Below are 20,428 nucleotides of genomic sequence, written 5' to 3'. Positions count from 1 at the left end.
TTACAGATACAATTACGCGGTGCCTACTTTTACGAAGAACTGAACGGAATCGCTTAAAGCCTTAATGAGTCATTATCTAACGGTTTTCGAAGGCTTGTAAACGGTAAGCTGCACATTCCGTACTGTTTTATTTTTCGATGTAGATTACTGCATTTTATTCATCATACCAAAAAATTAGGAAAAATTATTTCATTTTTTAAAAATTCTGTCCCCATGCTTGGATCAAAATATTCACTTATATGGCACGAAAATGGGATCAAATGTATTTTAATTTCAAGAGAATAACTGTTTTTGGGATCTGGTAATAAATTGGTCACTTCCGGAAATGAGATGTCATTTACTTAGTTCACACATATGGTGTTGGGTTAATTTCTGAAAAACGTTTAACAATAGTACTTATAGTTGTTTTCCACCATAGTTGCATAATAAAGATTTCGGCGTGTAAATCCTGATGGACACCAGACCTTACCGCTGTTTTCATCCATTGTCCCATATTATTAATCATATCAGCGACTTAATTTCACCGGAACCGTACTTTTACATATATTTCCTTGTTTAATTTTTTGTATCGGATTATATGGCTATAGACAACAGACATTTCTCACAAATTCCTCAATAGCACTGTATGGTTGTAAATTTTACCCATTTCAGTCCCAGTTACAACCTGAAACACTATTAAATGATGACTTACTGAAACCCTCAGCTGCCGACAGGTGTTGATGATATACCTCGATGTGGAAAAGCTGCACGATCATCAACAGTATTCTGTTCTTTCGAGAACAGTTACTGTCTTCACATGTATAGTTAAAGGCTACCCAGCCATTGACCTTTGTCTGTGCGAATGCGCACAGGTTACCCAAACTCTTACGGGAATCGCCAAAGCGTTCACGAGTAAAGGGTGGATGGGCAAATGTCTATAAGCTACATTACATATGTAGAATTGTGGACAGTTGGGAATGTGAGTCTCACGGGAAGCGTGCAAGGGATAAGTCCCTGCAGTCGCGCTATTCATCTTCTTCAACTGTCCACATCTAGGTATATCAACAGCACCTGTCGGCAGCTGAGGGTTTCAGTTAGTCATCACTTATTCCGGGGAAAAGCTGCACGGTCATCAACAGTATTCTGTTCTTTCGAGAACAGTTACTGTCTTCACATATGAAACACTACTTATTGAGGAAGAAGAAACTACGATTTCTGAAATGAAAGCGTGAACTGACGACAAATGAAAATTTTTACACAGCCGGGATTCCAGTACGGTTTCCCTGCTTGCATGGCAGATGCATTAACCATCTGCGTCACGTTGGTACAGTGGTTAGGCACAACTGCAAGGACTACTCAAGGACACCTCCACTCCAGAGTCCAAATTCCCATTTGCGGCACAGTACCGAAGTAGCGCCCACTAGCCCTATCTCCTCTTTTTGCTTTTCGCATCACGCGTAGTCCCGCACGAGCTAGGGCAAGAGTTTTCTGTACTGGATAATCATATCAGCATTCACGGTGCATGTATGTCTTTTGGACGTGTCCTAGAGAACGGACGCCATTTCTGTGTTTGATCCCGCGGCCGGACATACAGGGTGGGGAAAATAAAAGTGGCCCGGACGAGTGGATACTATTGGACGTAAATGTCTGCATACAACCTCACCCCGCGACGCGCCCACCATGTGTACGCCTACCATGTAATCCCCACCGGTTCGCGTAGGGGGGCCTTCGTCAGTGTGAGTGGAACAGTGCAAAGGGGACTATAGAGAAGCGGGTGTTCGTTGTAGAAAATTATGTGACAACAAAATCGTGAATACCATGCGGTCAGTTGCAAGCTGAGAAGTCGAATGGTGTCAAAGTGCCAGCAAAGAGTGCCATGCAGCGGTTAATCAGAAAATGGTGTCAGACAGGATATGTTTCGAACAAGTCAAAAAACATTTCGAAACGACCCTGCGCACCAGAAAACGTGGCTGCAGTTCACCAGAAAATGCTTCGGAGTCCTACCAAATCTACCCAACGCCTGTCGCAAGAGACTGGTATATCACGTAGATCATGCCGACGAATAGTCCACCTGAACCAACACATGCATCCCTACAGAGTGTCTGTTGTTCATGTGTCAAAACCAGCAGACGCTCCTCAGCGTCTCGAGTTTTGTGATTGGCTGTTTACTGAGACAACAATGAATGATTTGGACATGGATCTGTTCTTTTTGTCTGACAAGCCCTGGGTTCACTTGAATGGTTATGTCAACTCTCAGCATCGTAGGTTCTGGGTAGTGGAGAATCCGCATAACTTCCACATAACACCATTGCATGATGAGACGTTTAGGGTTTGATGTGCAGTGGCTGCACGCCGCATTGTTGGTCCCATCTTCTTTCATCGGTCGCTGACTTCGGCGCTTTACACTGCTAACGTTTTAAGACGATTTGTGGCAGCATTAATGGTGGATGAAAAGACCTACAGTTAGTTCCAACAGGATAGAGGAACTGTCCACGCAACCGGTCGAACTTTGGAGCGCGACAAATTTCTTAGCAGAGGTCAGTCTGATCGCTGCCCTAGCTGGTCACTCAGGTCACCTGACCTGTCAGTGTGCCATTGTTTCGTGTGGGGAGCCCTCAAGTCTAAGGTGCATTCCAGCAAACCTCGTAGTCTTCAAGAACTGCAGCAGAACATTTCGGATGGGAATGAAGCCATTCCAGGAGTCCATCTTCGATCCGCCTTCAGAAACTTATTCGCCAGGGCCTGAAAGTGCAAAGAGATGAATGGTGGTCTCTTTCAACATCTGCTATTGTCAGCTTAGAGCTGTATTTCCTTTCCTCTACTGTGTTTCTTCGTATCCTGGAACTTTGTCCTCCGTGCCACCCTATAGAATATGTTCAGAACGGAGAAATTTCGAACACGTCGAAAAGAAAAGACACGTCGCATGTAAATATATTTTTATTATTCTTATAGCACGGATAAATGAACTGTTATTTATTAATAAATTTCCTTTATGTTTCTAAATTATTGTGCGGTTGCAGAATTTAATTGGCATCGTACGCCAAAACTTGTTGTCTGGCAGAACGTTTTGGGAAATTTTCCCTCTTCGTCGTAGTGCGAATGCCACTGTCGGAGGCCAACGCCAGTTTGTAATCTTGAGAAACTTTAATAATTATGGACATAATTTCTTCATTCTAACAGGTTACCATTACTTCGTGTTGCTGGTTTGTAGATTAAACAGTGCATTATGATAATAACCCTGCAGTAAATGTGGTGCCTACAAAAGTACGTATTCATATAAGAACGGCTGCAAAGATTGTTCCTTTCATTCCTTTTACATCCCTTTAACTCTGCGCATACTGTCGGATAAGGTACCCATTAGGTAACCCCCGTCTTTAAAGTCGCCGTAATATCTTTTCGCTCAGTTTGATGCGGAGGGCAAGTAAATTATTAACGGTAACTTCCTTCCACACCTCTAGTAAAGTAGCAGCAGTTTATGTGTATTTAATGTTCAAAGCAGCATCCTTGTGTTAGCATAAATGTAGTACTTAGGTAGAACGAAGGTCGTGAGGCGCGGTTTACGGCGAAGAAGCACTCCAGCAAATAACAGGTGCTGGTCTGTACAACTATTATCTCTGGGCAACGCCAGAGATCTTTATTACTGCAGCAAGACAGCAGCCAACGCCTGAATACCCGCATCCGAGACTTGGAAGAAGATAACGAACACGAAGGCCTCCCAGGCATCCTCTACGCCTCATTTTCCCCACGATGCTATTCACAGATTCTGTCTGGCCGCGAGCGCCGACAATGACGCATATGTACGAATCGCGGTTTTAAATAGGATACTGCTTCATTTCCCGCTTCCCTTACGAGCGTTCCATTTTTGGAATGATACAGTCATTAGCGTAGATCATCTGCGTTCTAGTTATTCATGGATACCGACCGCCATATAAGGAGAGCCGTCTCGCAATAAATTTTTGCTCTTTGGCAACGTGCTATTGGAAGACAGGCTTGCAGCCTCACAGGGCCCTCTAAGTTCTACATCTGCATCTGTACTTCCTAAGCCACTATGCGGTGTATTTCGGAAGATATTTTTTGTATCACTGTCACATTCCCCCTTCGCCATAGTTTTCAGGGAAAGCGATTGCCGGTGGGCTCTGCGTGGGCTCGAATCTCTCGGAACGTACAGTTTCAAGAAACTTTAACAGTGATGCAGAACACCACTCTTGTAATGTCTGTGTTGGTTGAACATCTCTGCGACGCTTTCGTGCTTACTAAATGAACCTGTAACGAAACGTGCTGCTCTTCTTTGAATCTTCCATATTTTCTCTGTCAATCCAACCTCGTACAGGTCCCAAACAGACGAGGAATATTCAAGCATTGGTGAAATGGTTGTTCTTTAAGCTATCTCCTTTAATGATGGACTACATTTCCTGAGGATTTTTCCAGTGAATTACTACGCTTTGATGTAGGTCAGCATCATGCTTGAAGCACAGTTTTGGATATATCTCAATACTGTCTCATTGCTGCAACAATACTTTTTCGCTGTTTGTGACATCTTTCACAACATTAATAATAAGGCGTTGAAAGGGTCGGGACTGAAAGTACTAACAAAAAAAAAAGCATAATGTCAAGTTATCCGTATAATCTACGGGATATAACGGACATAAGTGGAGATATTTTTATATGTGGTACCTAATATGTACACACACCACTTTTTTGGTTGTTTTTTCTGTGCGTTGAGTAGTCTTCCCACAACCCCGTCACAAATTACGATGTGAGGTTTCTGTCGTAGCGGTTCCACTGAATGGACTGCGCCTATTAATATAGACTACCCATTTTGCGTCTACGCATGCACTCTTGAACAGGTGACGTATTTCCCAGTGGAAAAGAAGCATTAAAGGCTTGCTGTTACCACATGTACTTGGAGGTGGTATCCAACCTAAAAACATACGACTTGTAACAGCTATAATTATTAGCCTACAAATGACTTAAATATTGATGTAATGTTTTCAGTACACTGTTGTCAGCCACTAACAGAAATATCTGTATGTTTGTTTTAATCTATAAATAATAAATCGCAATGGACTAACGTTACAGTATTTTTCAGCTACTTAATCTTCTGTGTGGGTATAAACTTCTTATAAATCCGAGAAAGTTGATTACCTGTACCATTGTCCCTACTATCAGGATTAGCACTGTCTTCATCAAAAAGTGTTTGTAGAAGTTACGAGAACAAATATGTGACTTTTACTATGTTACACCAGATACTAGTGCACTAGAGATCGTAAACATAAGAAATAAAATAAAGCTATTACAGTAATATTCGCAAACACGATAATGTAAGTTTTTGTGTAGTGACTAAATTAAAACAGCAAGTGTTTTCAAACTTTTCTTTTGCATTATAAAGTACAATAATAGATATCAAATCTTCTCACACAAATAAACTACAATTCAATAGGTGTAAAACAGTAAGGAAGAAACCATGTTAGTATTAAGTGTGAGCTCAACACTGATGAAGCAACTTTAGAATTTCATTTTCTTCGTTATTGACTTGAAGGCTTTCAAAACAGTAATGATTTATTGGAGATACGTAGCAAGCTGAAATGCATCAGGATAGAGCCAGCTTGCTGGTTTAATTCTCATTATATGGAGTTTGCAAGTGAAAAACTGTTACAGAACAAGTCGTGCAATGTTCTTCGTTCATTTCCTTCAGAAAATGGCATATCAACTATCCTTGTATGACGTTTAGAAGTATTTCGTTTTATTTTATTTTATTGTATTACTTCCGTGTCTCTGATACTACTTGATATCGGATGTGCATCACTTTGTATGCGATTGTGAAGCCTATAAGTGTATTGTTGAATCAAATCCATATGAAAATGTGGAGATAAAGAAACTATAATATGTTGCACGTGTGCAAAAGCGGATGGACACTTGCGTCAGAAAATTTAAACAAACTGTTCGGACCACCACGCTGATGGTCGAGAGGTTGACTGTGTGATCATACGTTAGATCAGCTTCAGGAATGGCCATCAGCGATAACCGAAATGATTTAGCAAGAATGAAGAAGGCAGTCAGGGCCTCAAACTTCCATAAGCTATCAACTGACGGAAAACCTATACATTCAGTTCGCCCTCCTGAACCTGAATCATAGTGTAAATTCCGGAAGGCTGTAGTTTCATGAGTTCGTTTTGAACACTGTTCCTGAAGCTGTTATGGATCCCACGAAGCCAACTTATAGGAACCTAACTCACCCAGAAGTCCTCCAAAAGAGTCTAAATGGGGATCCTAATGAGTCTTAGACACGAGTACCTAAAATGTGTGAGGAGTTAAAAACGCTGAAACGGGTGTTAGTGAACCTGTATTAACATTTAATGACGGAAACATGGGGAGAATAAGAGCTCCACCCCGTCTTAATATCATTCCGCGCTGTCATACTGTAAAGGGGGTAGAAATTAATCGACAAGTTGAGACTTACCAAGACACAGTGTGAAGGCCGAGTTCATCGCCAAAGAAGCGAGGTCAACCAGAAGGAAGAAGCTTTTAGGAAAGGAGAGTGGCAAAGAAGATGATGCATATGGGTTCTATTAAGCCTTAATTTAAAAATGTGACTGATTTTTTTCTCGTTTTAAACTTCGAGCACAATTTTCTCGAAATGTTTTTTTGTACCTCAAGTTCCCATATCTCAAGAACTACGACTACTTGTCATAGCAACATTACACTTTGTAACTTGTTTTACCATAACATACTGTGGCTACTGAAGCATAATCATGGTCGTCATTTGAATAGCTATGAATCTAGAACCTTAAGTGTATAAATATTCAGAGTAACAATGGCATACTTTTATAAAAAAAATATGTGTTTCACCTTTCTGTTTGTTTCAACAACGTGCGATGAACGGTGTGCTCCGAAACACTTGTGCGTGCACCAGCATTGTGCTCTTTCGGCAGAGATGCCACACCTCGCCATCTAGCCTGCTTTTCAGGGCATACAAGGCTCTGAACCCCAAGTTTTATGAAGAGTCGTGGACGTCCAACCATTTAGCGCCTAGTTATAGTTTTACTGTCCTTCCACTTCTTCGCGGAGGTGCTCGCGACAGTAGCACGAGAAAATTCAACCAGCTTCTCCATTTTCAAGTTACCCTTTCACAGGCTCTGCGTAATAATAATCTGCCCTTTTTCAAAGTCAGTTGTCTCAATGGAAACATGTGTATACCGCTTACACACTTCTGTCGTGTGCCCGCAACGCCACCAGGTGACATCCCATGTCGCGATGGGCTCTGGTCGTAATGTTTTGGCTGATCAGTGTAAAGAGATCCTTATGGTGTTTCTGTAACTACAGTGCGGATGTTAATTAGAAAACGAATCTTACAAGCTGATTACGGAGGTTAGAAATATAACGAAATATGTACCATTAATTGCACGTTACATTGCACGTGGTGCTTGCTAGAGCTCTTCTTAGTTCTGCTTCGGCACTCGGCCGCCTGCGGGCTGCAGAGCGTTACAGGAGAGCAGATAGTGCAGACTCGCTGACACACCTCGCTCCTCCGATAAATGAATCACCGCACAACAGGTAGTGGAGTCTACCGGGTCCCTTTATCGGTCACACTATGCTTGCGATGTCCGGGCTCCTTCGTTATCTACGAGGCCCTAACAGTAAGCCAAGTTTCTTTGCAAGGCAGTACCTTGCACATTAGATTTGATAAGGAATTTGTCGCTATCGCAGCTGGCGCTGGGACGATGAGTGAAGTGAACGCTTCTGGATACTTTAGGCAGCAGTTACGACCATAGCCGGCCGGAGTGGCAGAGCGGTTCTAGGCGCTTCAGTCTGGAACCGCGCGACCGCTACCGTCGCAGGTTAGAATCCTGCCTCGGGCATGGATGTGTATGATGTCCTTAGGTTAGTTAGGTTTAAGTAGCTCTAAGTTCTAGGGGACTGATGACCTCAGATGTGAAGTCCCATAGTGCTCAGAACTATTTGAACAAGTTACGACCATAGATAGAATCCTGAGGGGGCCGAGGACTCGCTTTCTCGCATTATGACAATATCAAAGAAACGTCTACGAGCCATTATAAAGACCAATTACATTTGCTGTTATGCTATAAAATAAGCATACGCTAAGCAGGGCATGCACCTATATAATAAATATGAAGTAATAGGAAAACCCTTAAAGAACGAGTAAGAAGTGCTGGCAGATAAAGAAAGAAAAGAGCAAACCTTAACCCCGATGCCGCGCGGGAATAGCCGAGCGGTCTGGGGTGCTGCAGTCATGGCACCTACGTTTGGAGTTTATCTATACGAGTGTTTTACGCGGGAAATGTCTAGGTGGTATCCAAGAAATTAACGAGAGTAGGGGAACTGCCCCCTTCTTCCGGAGGGGTGGTAACTTAAGTTCTTTTGGATTGATCCCAGCTGCCGCCGTTCCTAAGGGTGGGGTCTAGCACCAATTTTTTATAAATTTATAAACATTTTCCCACTCCGTCAGGTTGGCTGGTACAACAATCATATAAAGATTATTTTGAAGAGAAAATATATTTGTTTCAATAACTATTGTTTAATTACGCGTTTCACTTTCTTAGGGTACCATAAGACTTTCTACAAACACAGAGGAAACGAAAAAAAATTAATAGCCAGAGGCGACGGCCTATCATGCACACTTCGAAATAAAAATATCAATGAAACGTCTACGAGCCATTATAAAGACCAATTACATTTGCTGTTATGCTATAAAATAAGCATACAGTAAACAGGGCATGCGCCTATATAAAAAATATAAAGTAATAGGAAAACCCTTAAAGAACGAGTAAGAAGTGCTGGCAGATACAGAAAGAAAAGAACAAACCTTAACCCCGATGCCGCGCGGGGATAACCGAGCGGTCTAAGGCGCTGCAGTCATGGACTGTGCGGCTGGTCCGAGCGGAGGTTCGAGTCCTCCCTCGGGCATGGGTGTGTGTGTTTGTCCTTAGGATAATTTAGGTTAGGTAGTGTGTAAGTTTAGGGACTGATGACCTTAGCAGTTAAGTCCCATAAGATTTGACACACATTTGAACATTTAACCCCGATACACAATAACGGTGGCAGAGTGGTGCAGAGACAGGATCACACTTACAGAACAGCGGACTTACGACTTCGTTGAAAAACTGTATACTGAAAATTAATCAAAACAGCTGAAGACATCAAACGTGTAAACAGTTAAGCAATGGATTAAGTGCTACGTGGAAATTAAGAGGCCGAAGCTCAGATGGCATGAATTACTAGGTAGGCTGCTGCATAGAATATCCTAAAGAAAGAATATATGAAAATAATAAACAAAAATGATATGACGTACTATATAAAAATTTAGAAAAGGAACGTTTCCATAAAGCACCAGTAGGCTGCGCACATAATAGCACGTAGAGGCAACTGATGCAGGTCTTAATAAAGATACATTAAAAAGTAGCCCAAACTATGCGAATCTAGCCGGCCACGGTGGACGAGCGGTTCTAAGGCGCTTCAGTTCGGAACCGCGTGACTGCTACTGTCACATGTTCGAATCCTGCCTTGGGCATGGATGTGTGTGATGTCCTTAGGTTAGTTAGGTTTAAGTAGTTCTAAGTTCTAGGGGACTGATGACCACAGCAGTTGAGTCCCATAGTGCTCAGAGCCATTTGAACCAACCTAACTGTTAACCTAAAATCACTCCTATGCCATCAATAGAAATAGGGTAAAGCCTATAAAAATATAAAACTTGTGAATTATAGATTACAGCGACCAGTCGTCCTTTTCAAATTTTATTGTGCAGATCTAGATTTTGGCTAGAAGCATATAATAGTGCATGAAGCCCGACCAACAGGCATTACATGCATTGATCAAAAATAATTGTACATTGAGAATGGCTAGCTTCTAGGCAAAATCTAGATCTGCACAATAATATTTGAAAAGGACGACTGATAATTTACAAGTCAAATATAACAGTCGCTGAGTGCAACAGCTTTCTGAATGGAAGGTAACGTGATAAAAATATAAAACATGAGAAAACAAATAAGATGGAGACAGGCTAGAAAAGTTCCTTTTTTGTTGTGATCTATATGTAACGTTTTTCGATATAGCTCATTATACTATATTCCCATGTATACATGATCCAAGTGTGTGGCGCTATGCTCATGACATACGTAGAGCACCATTGGGTGTAAGCCTGTTAGTAACAGAAGCCCTTATTAAACATTCTATAGTATGCTAACAGTAAATGGCTTGGTTTTAAGGTCATTTGTTTAAAGATAATTTCAACTTGTATCTTTTTAAAGTGGATAAATCAATTTAATGCATGTTACTTATGAAAAGGTTTATATAGTTGTGAACGTTGCTAGTCTAATGTGACTGCATTTGTGTATACATAACTCAAAGTGAGCTTAAGTAATTTCTCAAACAGTTTGCATGGTCAAATGTAACATTACATGTGGTCCCATGTAACCTGACGTACCACATTTCATGTTATCGTTTTATGTAATTTATTCTCATAGTGTAGGCTGATCATCCAGAAGATTATGTCGACCTGCCTAATAGCCGGTATGTCCACTACTGACAGCGACAACAGCGATGACTCGAAGTGGCGTGAAAGCAATGAGGCCTTGGCAGGTTCAAATGGTTCAAATGGCTCTGGGAACTATGGGACTTAACATCTGAGGTCATCAGTCCCCTAGAACTTAGAACTACTTAAACCTAACTAACCTAAGGACATCACACACATCCATGCCCGAGGCAGGATTCCAACCTGCGACCGTAGCGGTCGCGCGGTTCCAGACTGTAGCGCCTAGAACCGCTCGGCGAAAAAGGCAGGCCCTTGGTAGGTCGCAGTAGGGAGGTGAGACCACATCTCGCTCCCGTAAATTCCGGGGAGGGGGATGATCAGCTCTGACGCCACGCTCCATCACATCCCGGATGTGTTCGATCGGATTCAGGTCTAGCGGGCTGGGAGGGAAGCACATCAATTGGAACTCGCCACTGTGTTACTCGAACCGCTCCATCACACTCCTGGCCTTGTGACATGGCGAATTATCTTGTTGGAAAATGCCACTGTCGTCGGGAAATGGCTCGAATGTCTCTGAGCCCTATGGGACTCAACTTCTGTGGTCATCAGTCCCGTAGAACTTAGAACTACTTAAACCTAACTAACCTAAGGACATCACACACATCCATGCCCGAGGCAGGATTCGAACCTGCAACCGTAGCGGTCGCGAAGTTCCGGACTGTAGCGCCTAGAACAGCTCGGCCAACCCGGCCGGCCTCGTCGGGAAACATGACCTTCATGAAGAGGTGTACGTTGTCTGCAATCAGTGTACGAAACTCCTGGGCCGTCCTGGTGCCTTGCAATTGCTCCATTGGACCCGTGGAGGCCCACGCGAATGTCCCCTAGAGCTTTTTGGAGCCGCCGTCATCTTGTCTCCGTCCCGCAGAATGGGTATCAAGGAGCTGTTCAACTGGAAGGCGACGGATTCGCGCCCTCCCATCGGCAAGATTAAGGAGATATCGGGATTCATTAGACCATGCAACGCTCTGCTCTGCCACTGCGCCAACGTCCAGTACGGGTGGTCACGTGCCCATTTGAGTCGTAGTTGCCGACGTCGTGGTGATAACATTGGCACATGCATGGGTCGTCGTCTGAGCAGTTTCAAAGTTAGAGGTGTTCGGTCACTCTGTGCTCACGCACACTTGTACATTGCCCAGCATTAAAATTTGATGTTAGTTCCGCAACAGTTCTCCGCCTGTCCGGTTTTACCAGTCTGCCGAGCCTACAATGTTCGACATCTGTAATGCTGGGTGGCCGCCCAACCTCACGACGTCTGGAAGTGGTTTCGCCTTGGTTTCGCCACGTGTCGAACTCATCACAGCACTCCTCGAACATCCTACAAGTCGTGCAGTTTCCGAAATGCTCTTGAGGACCCTATGGGCCAGCACAGTCTACCCTCGGTCACAGATGGATTACGCGCCTTCCCCACTCAACACACGGACGGCACTCTCGCCGATACTACATGCTCTGAGGTTGTGTCTGACTAGTACTTATTCCTCGCCAGGTGAGGCTGCCATCCCCTGAACCGGGTTATGTTGATAGTAGGTCTGGGCTCATTATATGCTGGCTGATCGGTGTATGAGCCAGATTAACGACAGATTTACGTAAACTCTCTTTTAAGCCTAGCAAATGATAAACGACCTGTGGCGCTTCCTCTGTACGTTAATCACTAACGGTAACCCTGTCCTCAGCAAGGCAATGCAGGCAAAAACAGTTAATGAACTCGTAAGATACGATTGAGACTCCGCATCAGCTGTAGAATATCTCAGAACAAATAAAATTTTGTGCCGAACGAGGACTCAGAGCGGGATTTCCTCCTTGTTTGGAGTAGCCGCATTTGCAAATTCAAAATGTTCAAAATGTGTGTGAAATCTTATGGGACTTAACTGCGAAGGTGATCAGTCCCTAAGCCTACACACTACTTAAGCTAAATTATCCTAAGGACAAACACACACACCCATTCCCGAGGGAGGACTCGAACCACCGCCGGGACCAGCCGCACAGTCCATGACTGCAGCGCCTTAGAGCTGCATTGGCAGCTTCACCTACCCGAGAACTCTTTCAGAAGCGGCCCAAATCTCCATCTGCCCGTGTCTCCTCTCCCTTCTACTCATACTATATACCGTGATTCCCACACCGGGTGAGACACTCTTTTCTCTCGTCATGTTTCCTAGCTACGGTATGAAATACTATAAAGCAGCAGGACATACACTCCTGGAAACTGAAATAAGAACACCGTGAATTCATTGTCCCAGGAAGGGGAAACTTTATTGACACATTCCTGGGGTCAGATACATCACATGATCATACTGACAGAACCACAGGCACATAGACACAGACAACAGAGCATGCACAATGTCGGCACTAGTACAGTGTATATCCATCTTTCGCAGCAATGCAGGCTGCTATTCTCCCATGGAGACGATCGTAGAGATGCTGGATGTAGTCCTGTGGAACGGCTTGCCATGCCATTTCCACCTGGCGCCTCAGTTGGACCAGCGTTCGTGCTGGACGTGCAGACCGCGTGAGACGACGCTTCATCCAGTCCCAAACATGCTCAATGGGGGACAGATCCGGAGATCTTGCTGGCCAGGGTAGTTGACTTACACCTTCTAGAGCACGTTGGGTGGCACGGGATACAAGCGGACGTGCATTGTCCTGTTGGAACAGCAAGTTCCCTTGCCGGTCTAGGAATGGTAGAACGATGGGTTCGATGACGGTTTGGATGTACCGTGCACTATTCAGTGTCCCCTCGACGATCACCAGTGGTGTACGGCCAGTGTAGGAGATCGCTCCCCACACCATGATGCCGGGTGTTGGCCCTGTGTGCCTCGGTCGTATGCAGTCCTGATTGTGGCGCTCACCTGCACGGCGCCAAACACGCATACGACCATCATTGGCACCAAGGCCGAAGCGACTCTCATCGCTGAAGACGACACGTCTCCATTCGTCCCTCCATTCACGCCTGTCGCGACACCACTGGAGGCGGGCTGCACGATGTTGGGGCGTGAGCGGAAGACGGCCTAACGGTGTGCGGGACCGTAGCCCAGCTTCATGGAGACGGTTGCGAATGGTCCTCGCCGATACCCCAGGAGCAACAGTGTCCCTAATTTGCTGGGAAATGGCGGTGCGGTCCCCTACGGCACTGCGTAGGATCCTACGGTCTTGGCGTGCATACGTGCGTCGCTGCGGTCCGGTCCCAGGTCGACGGGCATGTGCACCTTCCGCCGACCACTGGCTACAACATCGATGTACTGTGGAGACCTCACGCCCCACGTGTTGAGCAATTCGGCGGTACGTCCACCCGGCCTCCCGCATGCCCACTATACGCCCTCGCTCAACGCCCGTCAACTGCACATACGGTTCACGTCCACGCTGTCGCGGCATGCTACCAGTGTTAAAGACTGTGATGGAGCTCCGTATGCCACGGCAAACTGGCTGACACTGACGGCAGCGGTGCACAAATGCTGCGCAGCTAGCGCCATTCGACGGCCAACACCGCGGTTCCTGGTGTGTCCGCTGTGCCGTGCGTGTGATCATTGCTGGTACAGCCCTCTCGCAGTGTCCGGAGCAAGTATGGTGGGTCTGACACACCGGTGTCAATTTGTTCTTCTTTCCATTTATAGGAGTGTAGTCCGAAGCAATGCATGCATGTCCGAAGGACAGACACTGCGTCTATGATCAACAGTCACATTCAGTTAAGAATGAACTAGAAAATTGCGATTATGGTTCCGCATCATCTGTGTAGAGACCACGGTAGTATAACATGAGCACAAGGGATAGTAGACACCAGAGCAAATGAAGATTTGGGTCACTTCTGGATAATCGAAGTGGCTCAGGCGCCCGCTAGCGATAGGAGGGTGCTCCGGGGTCGGGTCACGGTCCGGCACAACTTTTCATTTGTTGAGCATTATCTACGGCTGACGCGGAACTATAATCGTATTTAGCAAGTTCATTCCATGTTTGTAACAATGTTTCACTGTTTGTCTGAGACAGGGTCATTTTGGAAAGCTGTAAATCATGAAGAACGTACCTGAAATGTTCGGACACCAGACATGGAGGAAAATGTATTTAACATTGTGGAAGGTGACCACCGTGTCAGTATAGGGTAAAGTCAGCCGACCGTGTGGAACATTCTCCATGACAACGGTTAACAACCTTACCACTTACTGCATGTACAGGGCATACTAGTGCCAGACTTTCCACATCAGGAGAAGTTTTGTCACAGTCCGGCTATTTATCGTGAATGCAGCGCCTGTTCCTTTGGAGATGCATGCATTGCTTCGGATTGTATACACTGAAGAGCCAATGAAACTGGTACACCTGCCTAATATCGTGTAGGATCCCCGCGAGCACGCAGAAGTGCCGCAACACGACGTGGCATGGCTCGACTAATGTCTGGAGTAGTGGCTGGAGGGAACTGACATCATGAATCCTGTAGGGGTACCCACAAATCCGTAAGAGTACGAGTGGTGGAGATCTTCTTTCGAACAGCACGTTGTAAGGCATCCTACAATGTTCAATAATGTTCATGTGTGAAGAGTTTGGTGGGCCGTGCAAGTGTTTCAACTCAGAAAAATGTTCCTGGAGCCACTCTGTAGAAATTCTTGACCTGTAGGGTGTCGCATTGTCCTGCTGGAATTGCTCAATAATGTTCATGTGTGGGGAGTTTAGAGGCCAGCGCAAGTGTTATGAACTCAGAATAATGTTCCTCGAGCCACTCTGTAGCAACTCTGGACGTGTGGGGTATCGCACTGTCTTGCTGGAATTGCCTAAGTCTGTTGGAATGCACAATGTACATTAATGGATGCAGGCAATCAGACAGGATGCTTATGTACGTGTCACCTGTCAGAGTCGTATCTAGACGTATCAGCGGTCCCGTATCCACTCCAACTGCACACGCCCCTCGTCATTACAGAGCCTCCACCGGCTTGAACAGTCCACTGCAGGCAGGCAGGGTCCATGGATTCGTGAGGTTTTCTCCATAACCGTACACGTCCATCCTATCGGTACAATGTGAAACGAGACCCGTCCGACCAGGCAACGTGTTCCCAGTCATCAAAATTCCAACGTCTATGATGAAGGACCCAGGCGATCCGTAAATCTTTGTGTCGTGTAGTCATCAAGGGTACACGAGCGGGCCTTCGGCTCCGAAAGCCCATATCGATCATGTTTCGTTGAACGGTTCGCGTGCTGACACTTGTCGATGGCTCAGAATTGCTGTCACGTTGAACGGTTTCCTTCAGTTGTCGTTGGTTCCGTTCTTGCAGGATCTTTTTCCGGCTGCAGCGATGTCAGGTTTTTTTTTTTTTTTTTTTTTGCCAGATTTTTGATATTCGCGATACACTCGTGAAATGGTCGTACGGGGAAAATCCCAACTTCATCGCTACCTCGGAGATGCTGTGTCCCATCGCTCGTGAGCGCGACTATGACACCACGTTCAAACTCCTTTAAATCTTAATAACCGGCCATTGTAGCAGCAGTAGCCGATCTAACAACTGCGCCAGATACTTGTCTTGCCGGCCGCGGTGGTCGTGCGGTTCTAGGCGCTCCAGTCCGGAGCCGCGCTGCTGCTACGGTCGCAGGTTCGAATCCTGCCTCGGGCATGGATGTGTGTGATGTCCTTAGGTTAGTTAGGTTTAATTAGTTCTAAGTTCTAGGGGACTGATGACCAAAGCAGTTGAGTCCCATAGTGCTCAGAGCCATTTGAACCATTTGAACTTGTTGTCTTATGTAGGCGTTGCCGACCGTAGCGCCGCATTCTGCCTGTTTACATTTCTCTGTGTTTGAATACGCACACCTAGACAAGTTTCTTTGGTGTTTCAGTGTATTACAACGCAGACACGGCATTATACTAAAAAGGAGTGTTACAGTGCTCATAAACAAGATTTGTGCAGCTGGCGATGATCGTGATTCTAAGTCATCAGTATTGCACGGTATTGATGTTATGACCAGATTGGACGAACAAAAAAATACATAAATCTGAAACTAGAGCAGCGCGATATCGAGAAAGCAGAGTGGCGGAACAATCGGAATTAACATAACCAGCACTCGCGCGCGCGCTAATGCATCAGATAACAAACGGCGCGGCCAGATGTTTGTGGTCGTGCTAATTGCAGCTGCGCAAACAATTTCATATTCGCGTTGCCGCCACCGACGCTACCACCAGGGCGCTTCATTAATTCCGGGAAACGCAGACGGTGGTCTCCGCGTAATGAATTCCGCACAAATAATCGGATGAGTAATGGAGACCCCTGCCGTTAATTGGCGACTCCGGACGGGAGGGAATGGGGTGGGAGGCGCTCGTAAATGCGACGGGACGGCTTAGGGACACAAGCGCGTTACCGAGTAAAACGAAAACGACCGAAACTCCGCGGATAACTGCTCGCCCGTCCCGGTAAGCCACAGGTGGCGCTCCTTAGAGAGTGCTGGAAATATTTCCCCGCAAGACGTTTTTTCCCATAATCTCCCGCGCCCGTGCGCGTGAATGTGGCCAATCCGCCTGTTACGGGCATTAAGCAGCGGGGAATGATAATTGCCTGCGTTCCTCGTCCATCCTTTTCTCTCTCTCTCCTGTCCCCCAGGAAGGCACGACCTTCGTAACGGCCTCCAGGTGTCAGTCGAAGCGCATTATGAAGCGCCCCGGAATAAAGCAGCGGCCGGCGATAAACACTGAACGGACGACACGCCGCCAGCGGCTCGTATTGTGTGTGTCGCTCCTGTCGTGGAGACAGAAGAGCTGCATTCCTGCCCAGGCTTCCTTTTTTTGCCCCTCACTTCTTCTTCTCTTCCTCGTCTCCTGCCTCCAACATGCAACCGGCAGACTCCCTCTCTACGCGCTCTCCCGCCATCCCCTTTCCCATTCCGGGTTACGTTATAACGTCATTTGCTTGTGAAATGTTTGCGGACCCCGCCCACAAATCAACCACCTCACCCCCCCCCCCCCTCCCTCAACGCTCGAGAATTTTCCTTTGTCCGAGAAAGATTCGCTTCTGCAGTATCGCCCGCGCCATAAATCACTAGCGACTTCCTCTTCTTTTTTTCTCTCTCGTGGACGTAAAAACCACTTTGCATTGTGTCCCGTAAGTTACTGTTTTCGGGAAACCGCTTTGATGTTAGAAGTCTCCGGGTCCCAGCTTTGTGGCTTCAAGCGCTGAAGTCCTCTACCACTTCCTGTGTTAACTACTGTTTCGCATTCCTGTACGCATAAGAACGAAACGAAAATGTCTCCAAGTTTCGTCCAGGAAGACAGCTAAACGCGAATATATGTTCAAAATTAGTTTAGAATTGATAGCTGCGAAGAAAGTGAAGTGAGTCTCACAAGAAAGGCAGGGAAGGAATTCAACTGTCGCATGTGTCCCATAGCGACATCAACCAGCCACGACTGCCGGGCACTCATCCTCACGCTGCAACACTTGCTGCCTTCGCTCTGCTGCGAGCTTTAGGCGGCTTGCGTTACTATGAGATCGTTCGTTACGCGCTGAGATTGTATTCTTTATCTTACAGTTTCGGGCTTAATATTCTATCTGTTACTAGCTTTTTGCTCGAGACTTCCCTATGTAAGCATTATATATATATATATATATATATTAGCCCATCTCCCCCTCCCCTAGCTCTCTCCAATTCTTCTTTCACCTCCTCTCTCCATCTCCTCTTCCCCTGTTTCTGTCCACCTTCTGCACCTCCACACTGTGTCCATCTCCTGTTGCCCTCCACTTTCCTTTCCGCGTCCCTCTCTTCCTCACCCTGTTCTTTCCGTCCATCTCCTCCTCTTCCTTTTCTGTCCATTTCCTCCTCCTCCACTATCTGTCCATCTCCTCCTACCCTATCTTTCTGCCTGTCCTCCCCCTGTCTCTGTGCTGTATTTTTCTGGTAATTTTGTGGCACGTTATGTGGTACACGTGAATACCATTTGCAAATTGTGTCTCAAATAGACACGCCCCAGGATGCGACACATTTTAAAAGGCTGGAAGAGGTTGGAGACTGAGTTTATAGAAGAGCATTTGTTGCTTCACAGTAGTTGGTAATCCTTTATTTAACAAGACATACTTAAAAATGTCGGTAACATATAAATCAATGATAACTGTCAGACCGATTTCTGGACGGCGAACCAAAAGTACCAAGTTTTCCAACATTTTTTTTTCTTTTTCAGAACAAGTAATACCTCTTTAAAACAACAAGTTTAACAATTACAAAAATACAGCTCGAGAGCCCTTTAAATATCTGTAAGATCTCAACAGGCAAATCTATCTTCAATTACAGAAAGAACATTACCATAACAATTTGAAAAACACTCATTAGATACTAAACTTAAAACAAAAAGGTGACCCTTATGCAGAAAAAATTTACAAGTTCAGTGTTACCATATACCAAATAACTTGAGGGCGCTTTTGGTGCTACCAGTTTAGCAACATTTCAAACAGGAAGGTAACTATACTCAAAATTTTACAAGTTGAGCGCTTGACAATACTTCAAAATTTATGGGTCTAGGATTAATAAGCCACAGCTGCAAAATACTAACACGAATTCTTTACAGACGAAAGGAAAAACTGGTAGAAGCCGACCTCGGGGAAGATCAGTTCGGATTCCGTAGAAATATTGGAACACGTGAGGCGATACTGACCTTACGACTTATCTTAGAAGAAAGATTAAGAAAAGGCAAACCTAGGTTTTTAGCATTTGTAGACTTAGAGAAAGCTTTTGACAATGTTGACTGGAATACTCTCTTTCAGCCGGCCGAAGAGGCCGAGCGGTTCTAGGCGCTACAGTCTGGAACCGAGCGAACGCTACGGTCGCAGGTTCGAATCCTGCCTTGGGCATGGATGTGTGTGATGTCCTTAGGTTAGTTAGGTTTAATTAGTTCTAAGTTCTAGGGGGCTTATGACCTCAGCAGTTGAGTCCCATTGTGCTCAGAGCCATTTGAACCAACTCTCTTTCAAATTCTAAAGGTGGCAGGGGTAAAATACAGGGAGCGAAAGGCTATTTACAATTTGTACAGAAACCAGATTGCAGTTATAAGAGTCGAGGGGCATGAAAGGGAAGCAGTGGTTGGGAAGGGAGTGAGACAGGGTTGTAGTCTCTCCCCGGTGTTATTCAATCTGTATATTGAGCAAGCAGTAAAGGAAACAAAAGAAAAATTCGGATTAGGTATTAAAATCCATGGAGAAGAAATAAAAACTTTGAGGTTCGCCGATGACATTGTAATTCTGTCAGAGACAGAAAATGACTTGGAAGAGTAGTTGAACGGAATGGGCAGTGTCTTAAAAGGAGGATATAAGATGAACATCAAAAAAAGGAAAACGAAGATAATGGAATGTAGTCGAATTAAGTAGGGTGATGCTGAGGGAATTAGATTAGGAAATGAGAAACTTAAAGCAGTAAAGGAGTTTTGCTATTTGGGGAGCAAAATAACTGATGATGGTCGAAGTAGAGAAAATATAAAATGTAGGCTGGCAATGGCAAAGAAAGCGTTTCTGAAGAAGAGAAATTTGTTAACATCGAGTATAGGTTTAAGTGTCAGGAAGTCGTTTCTGAAAGTATTTGTATGGAGTGTAGCCATGTATGGAAGTGAAACATGGACGATAAATAGTTTGGACAAGAAGAAGAAGATTCGAAATGTGGTGCTACAGACGAATGCTGAAGATTAGATGGGTAGATCACATAACTAATGATGAAGTACTGAATAGAACTGGGGAGAAGAGGAGTTTGTGGCACAACTTGACAATAAGAAGGGACTGGTTGGTAGGACATGTTCTGAGGCATCAAGGGATCACAAATTTAGCATTGGAGGGCAGCGTGGAGAGTAAAAATCGTAGAGGGACACCAAGAGATGAATACACTAAGCAGATTCAGAAGGATGTAGGTTGCAATAAGTACTGGGAGATGAAGAAGCTTGCACAGGATAGGGTAACATGGAGAGCT

The sequence above is a fragment of the Schistocerca serialis genome, chromosome 1 (assembly GCF_023864345.2).
Source record: "Schistocerca serialis cubense isolate TAMUIC-IGC-003099 chromosome 1, iqSchSeri2.2, whole genome shotgun sequence".
Taxonomy (NCBI): Eukaryota; Metazoa; Arthropoda; class Insecta; order Orthoptera; family Acrididae; genus Schistocerca; species Schistocerca serialis.
The sequence above is the reverse complement of the archived record's forward strand: the minus strand, read 5'-3'. Positions refer to the sequence as shown.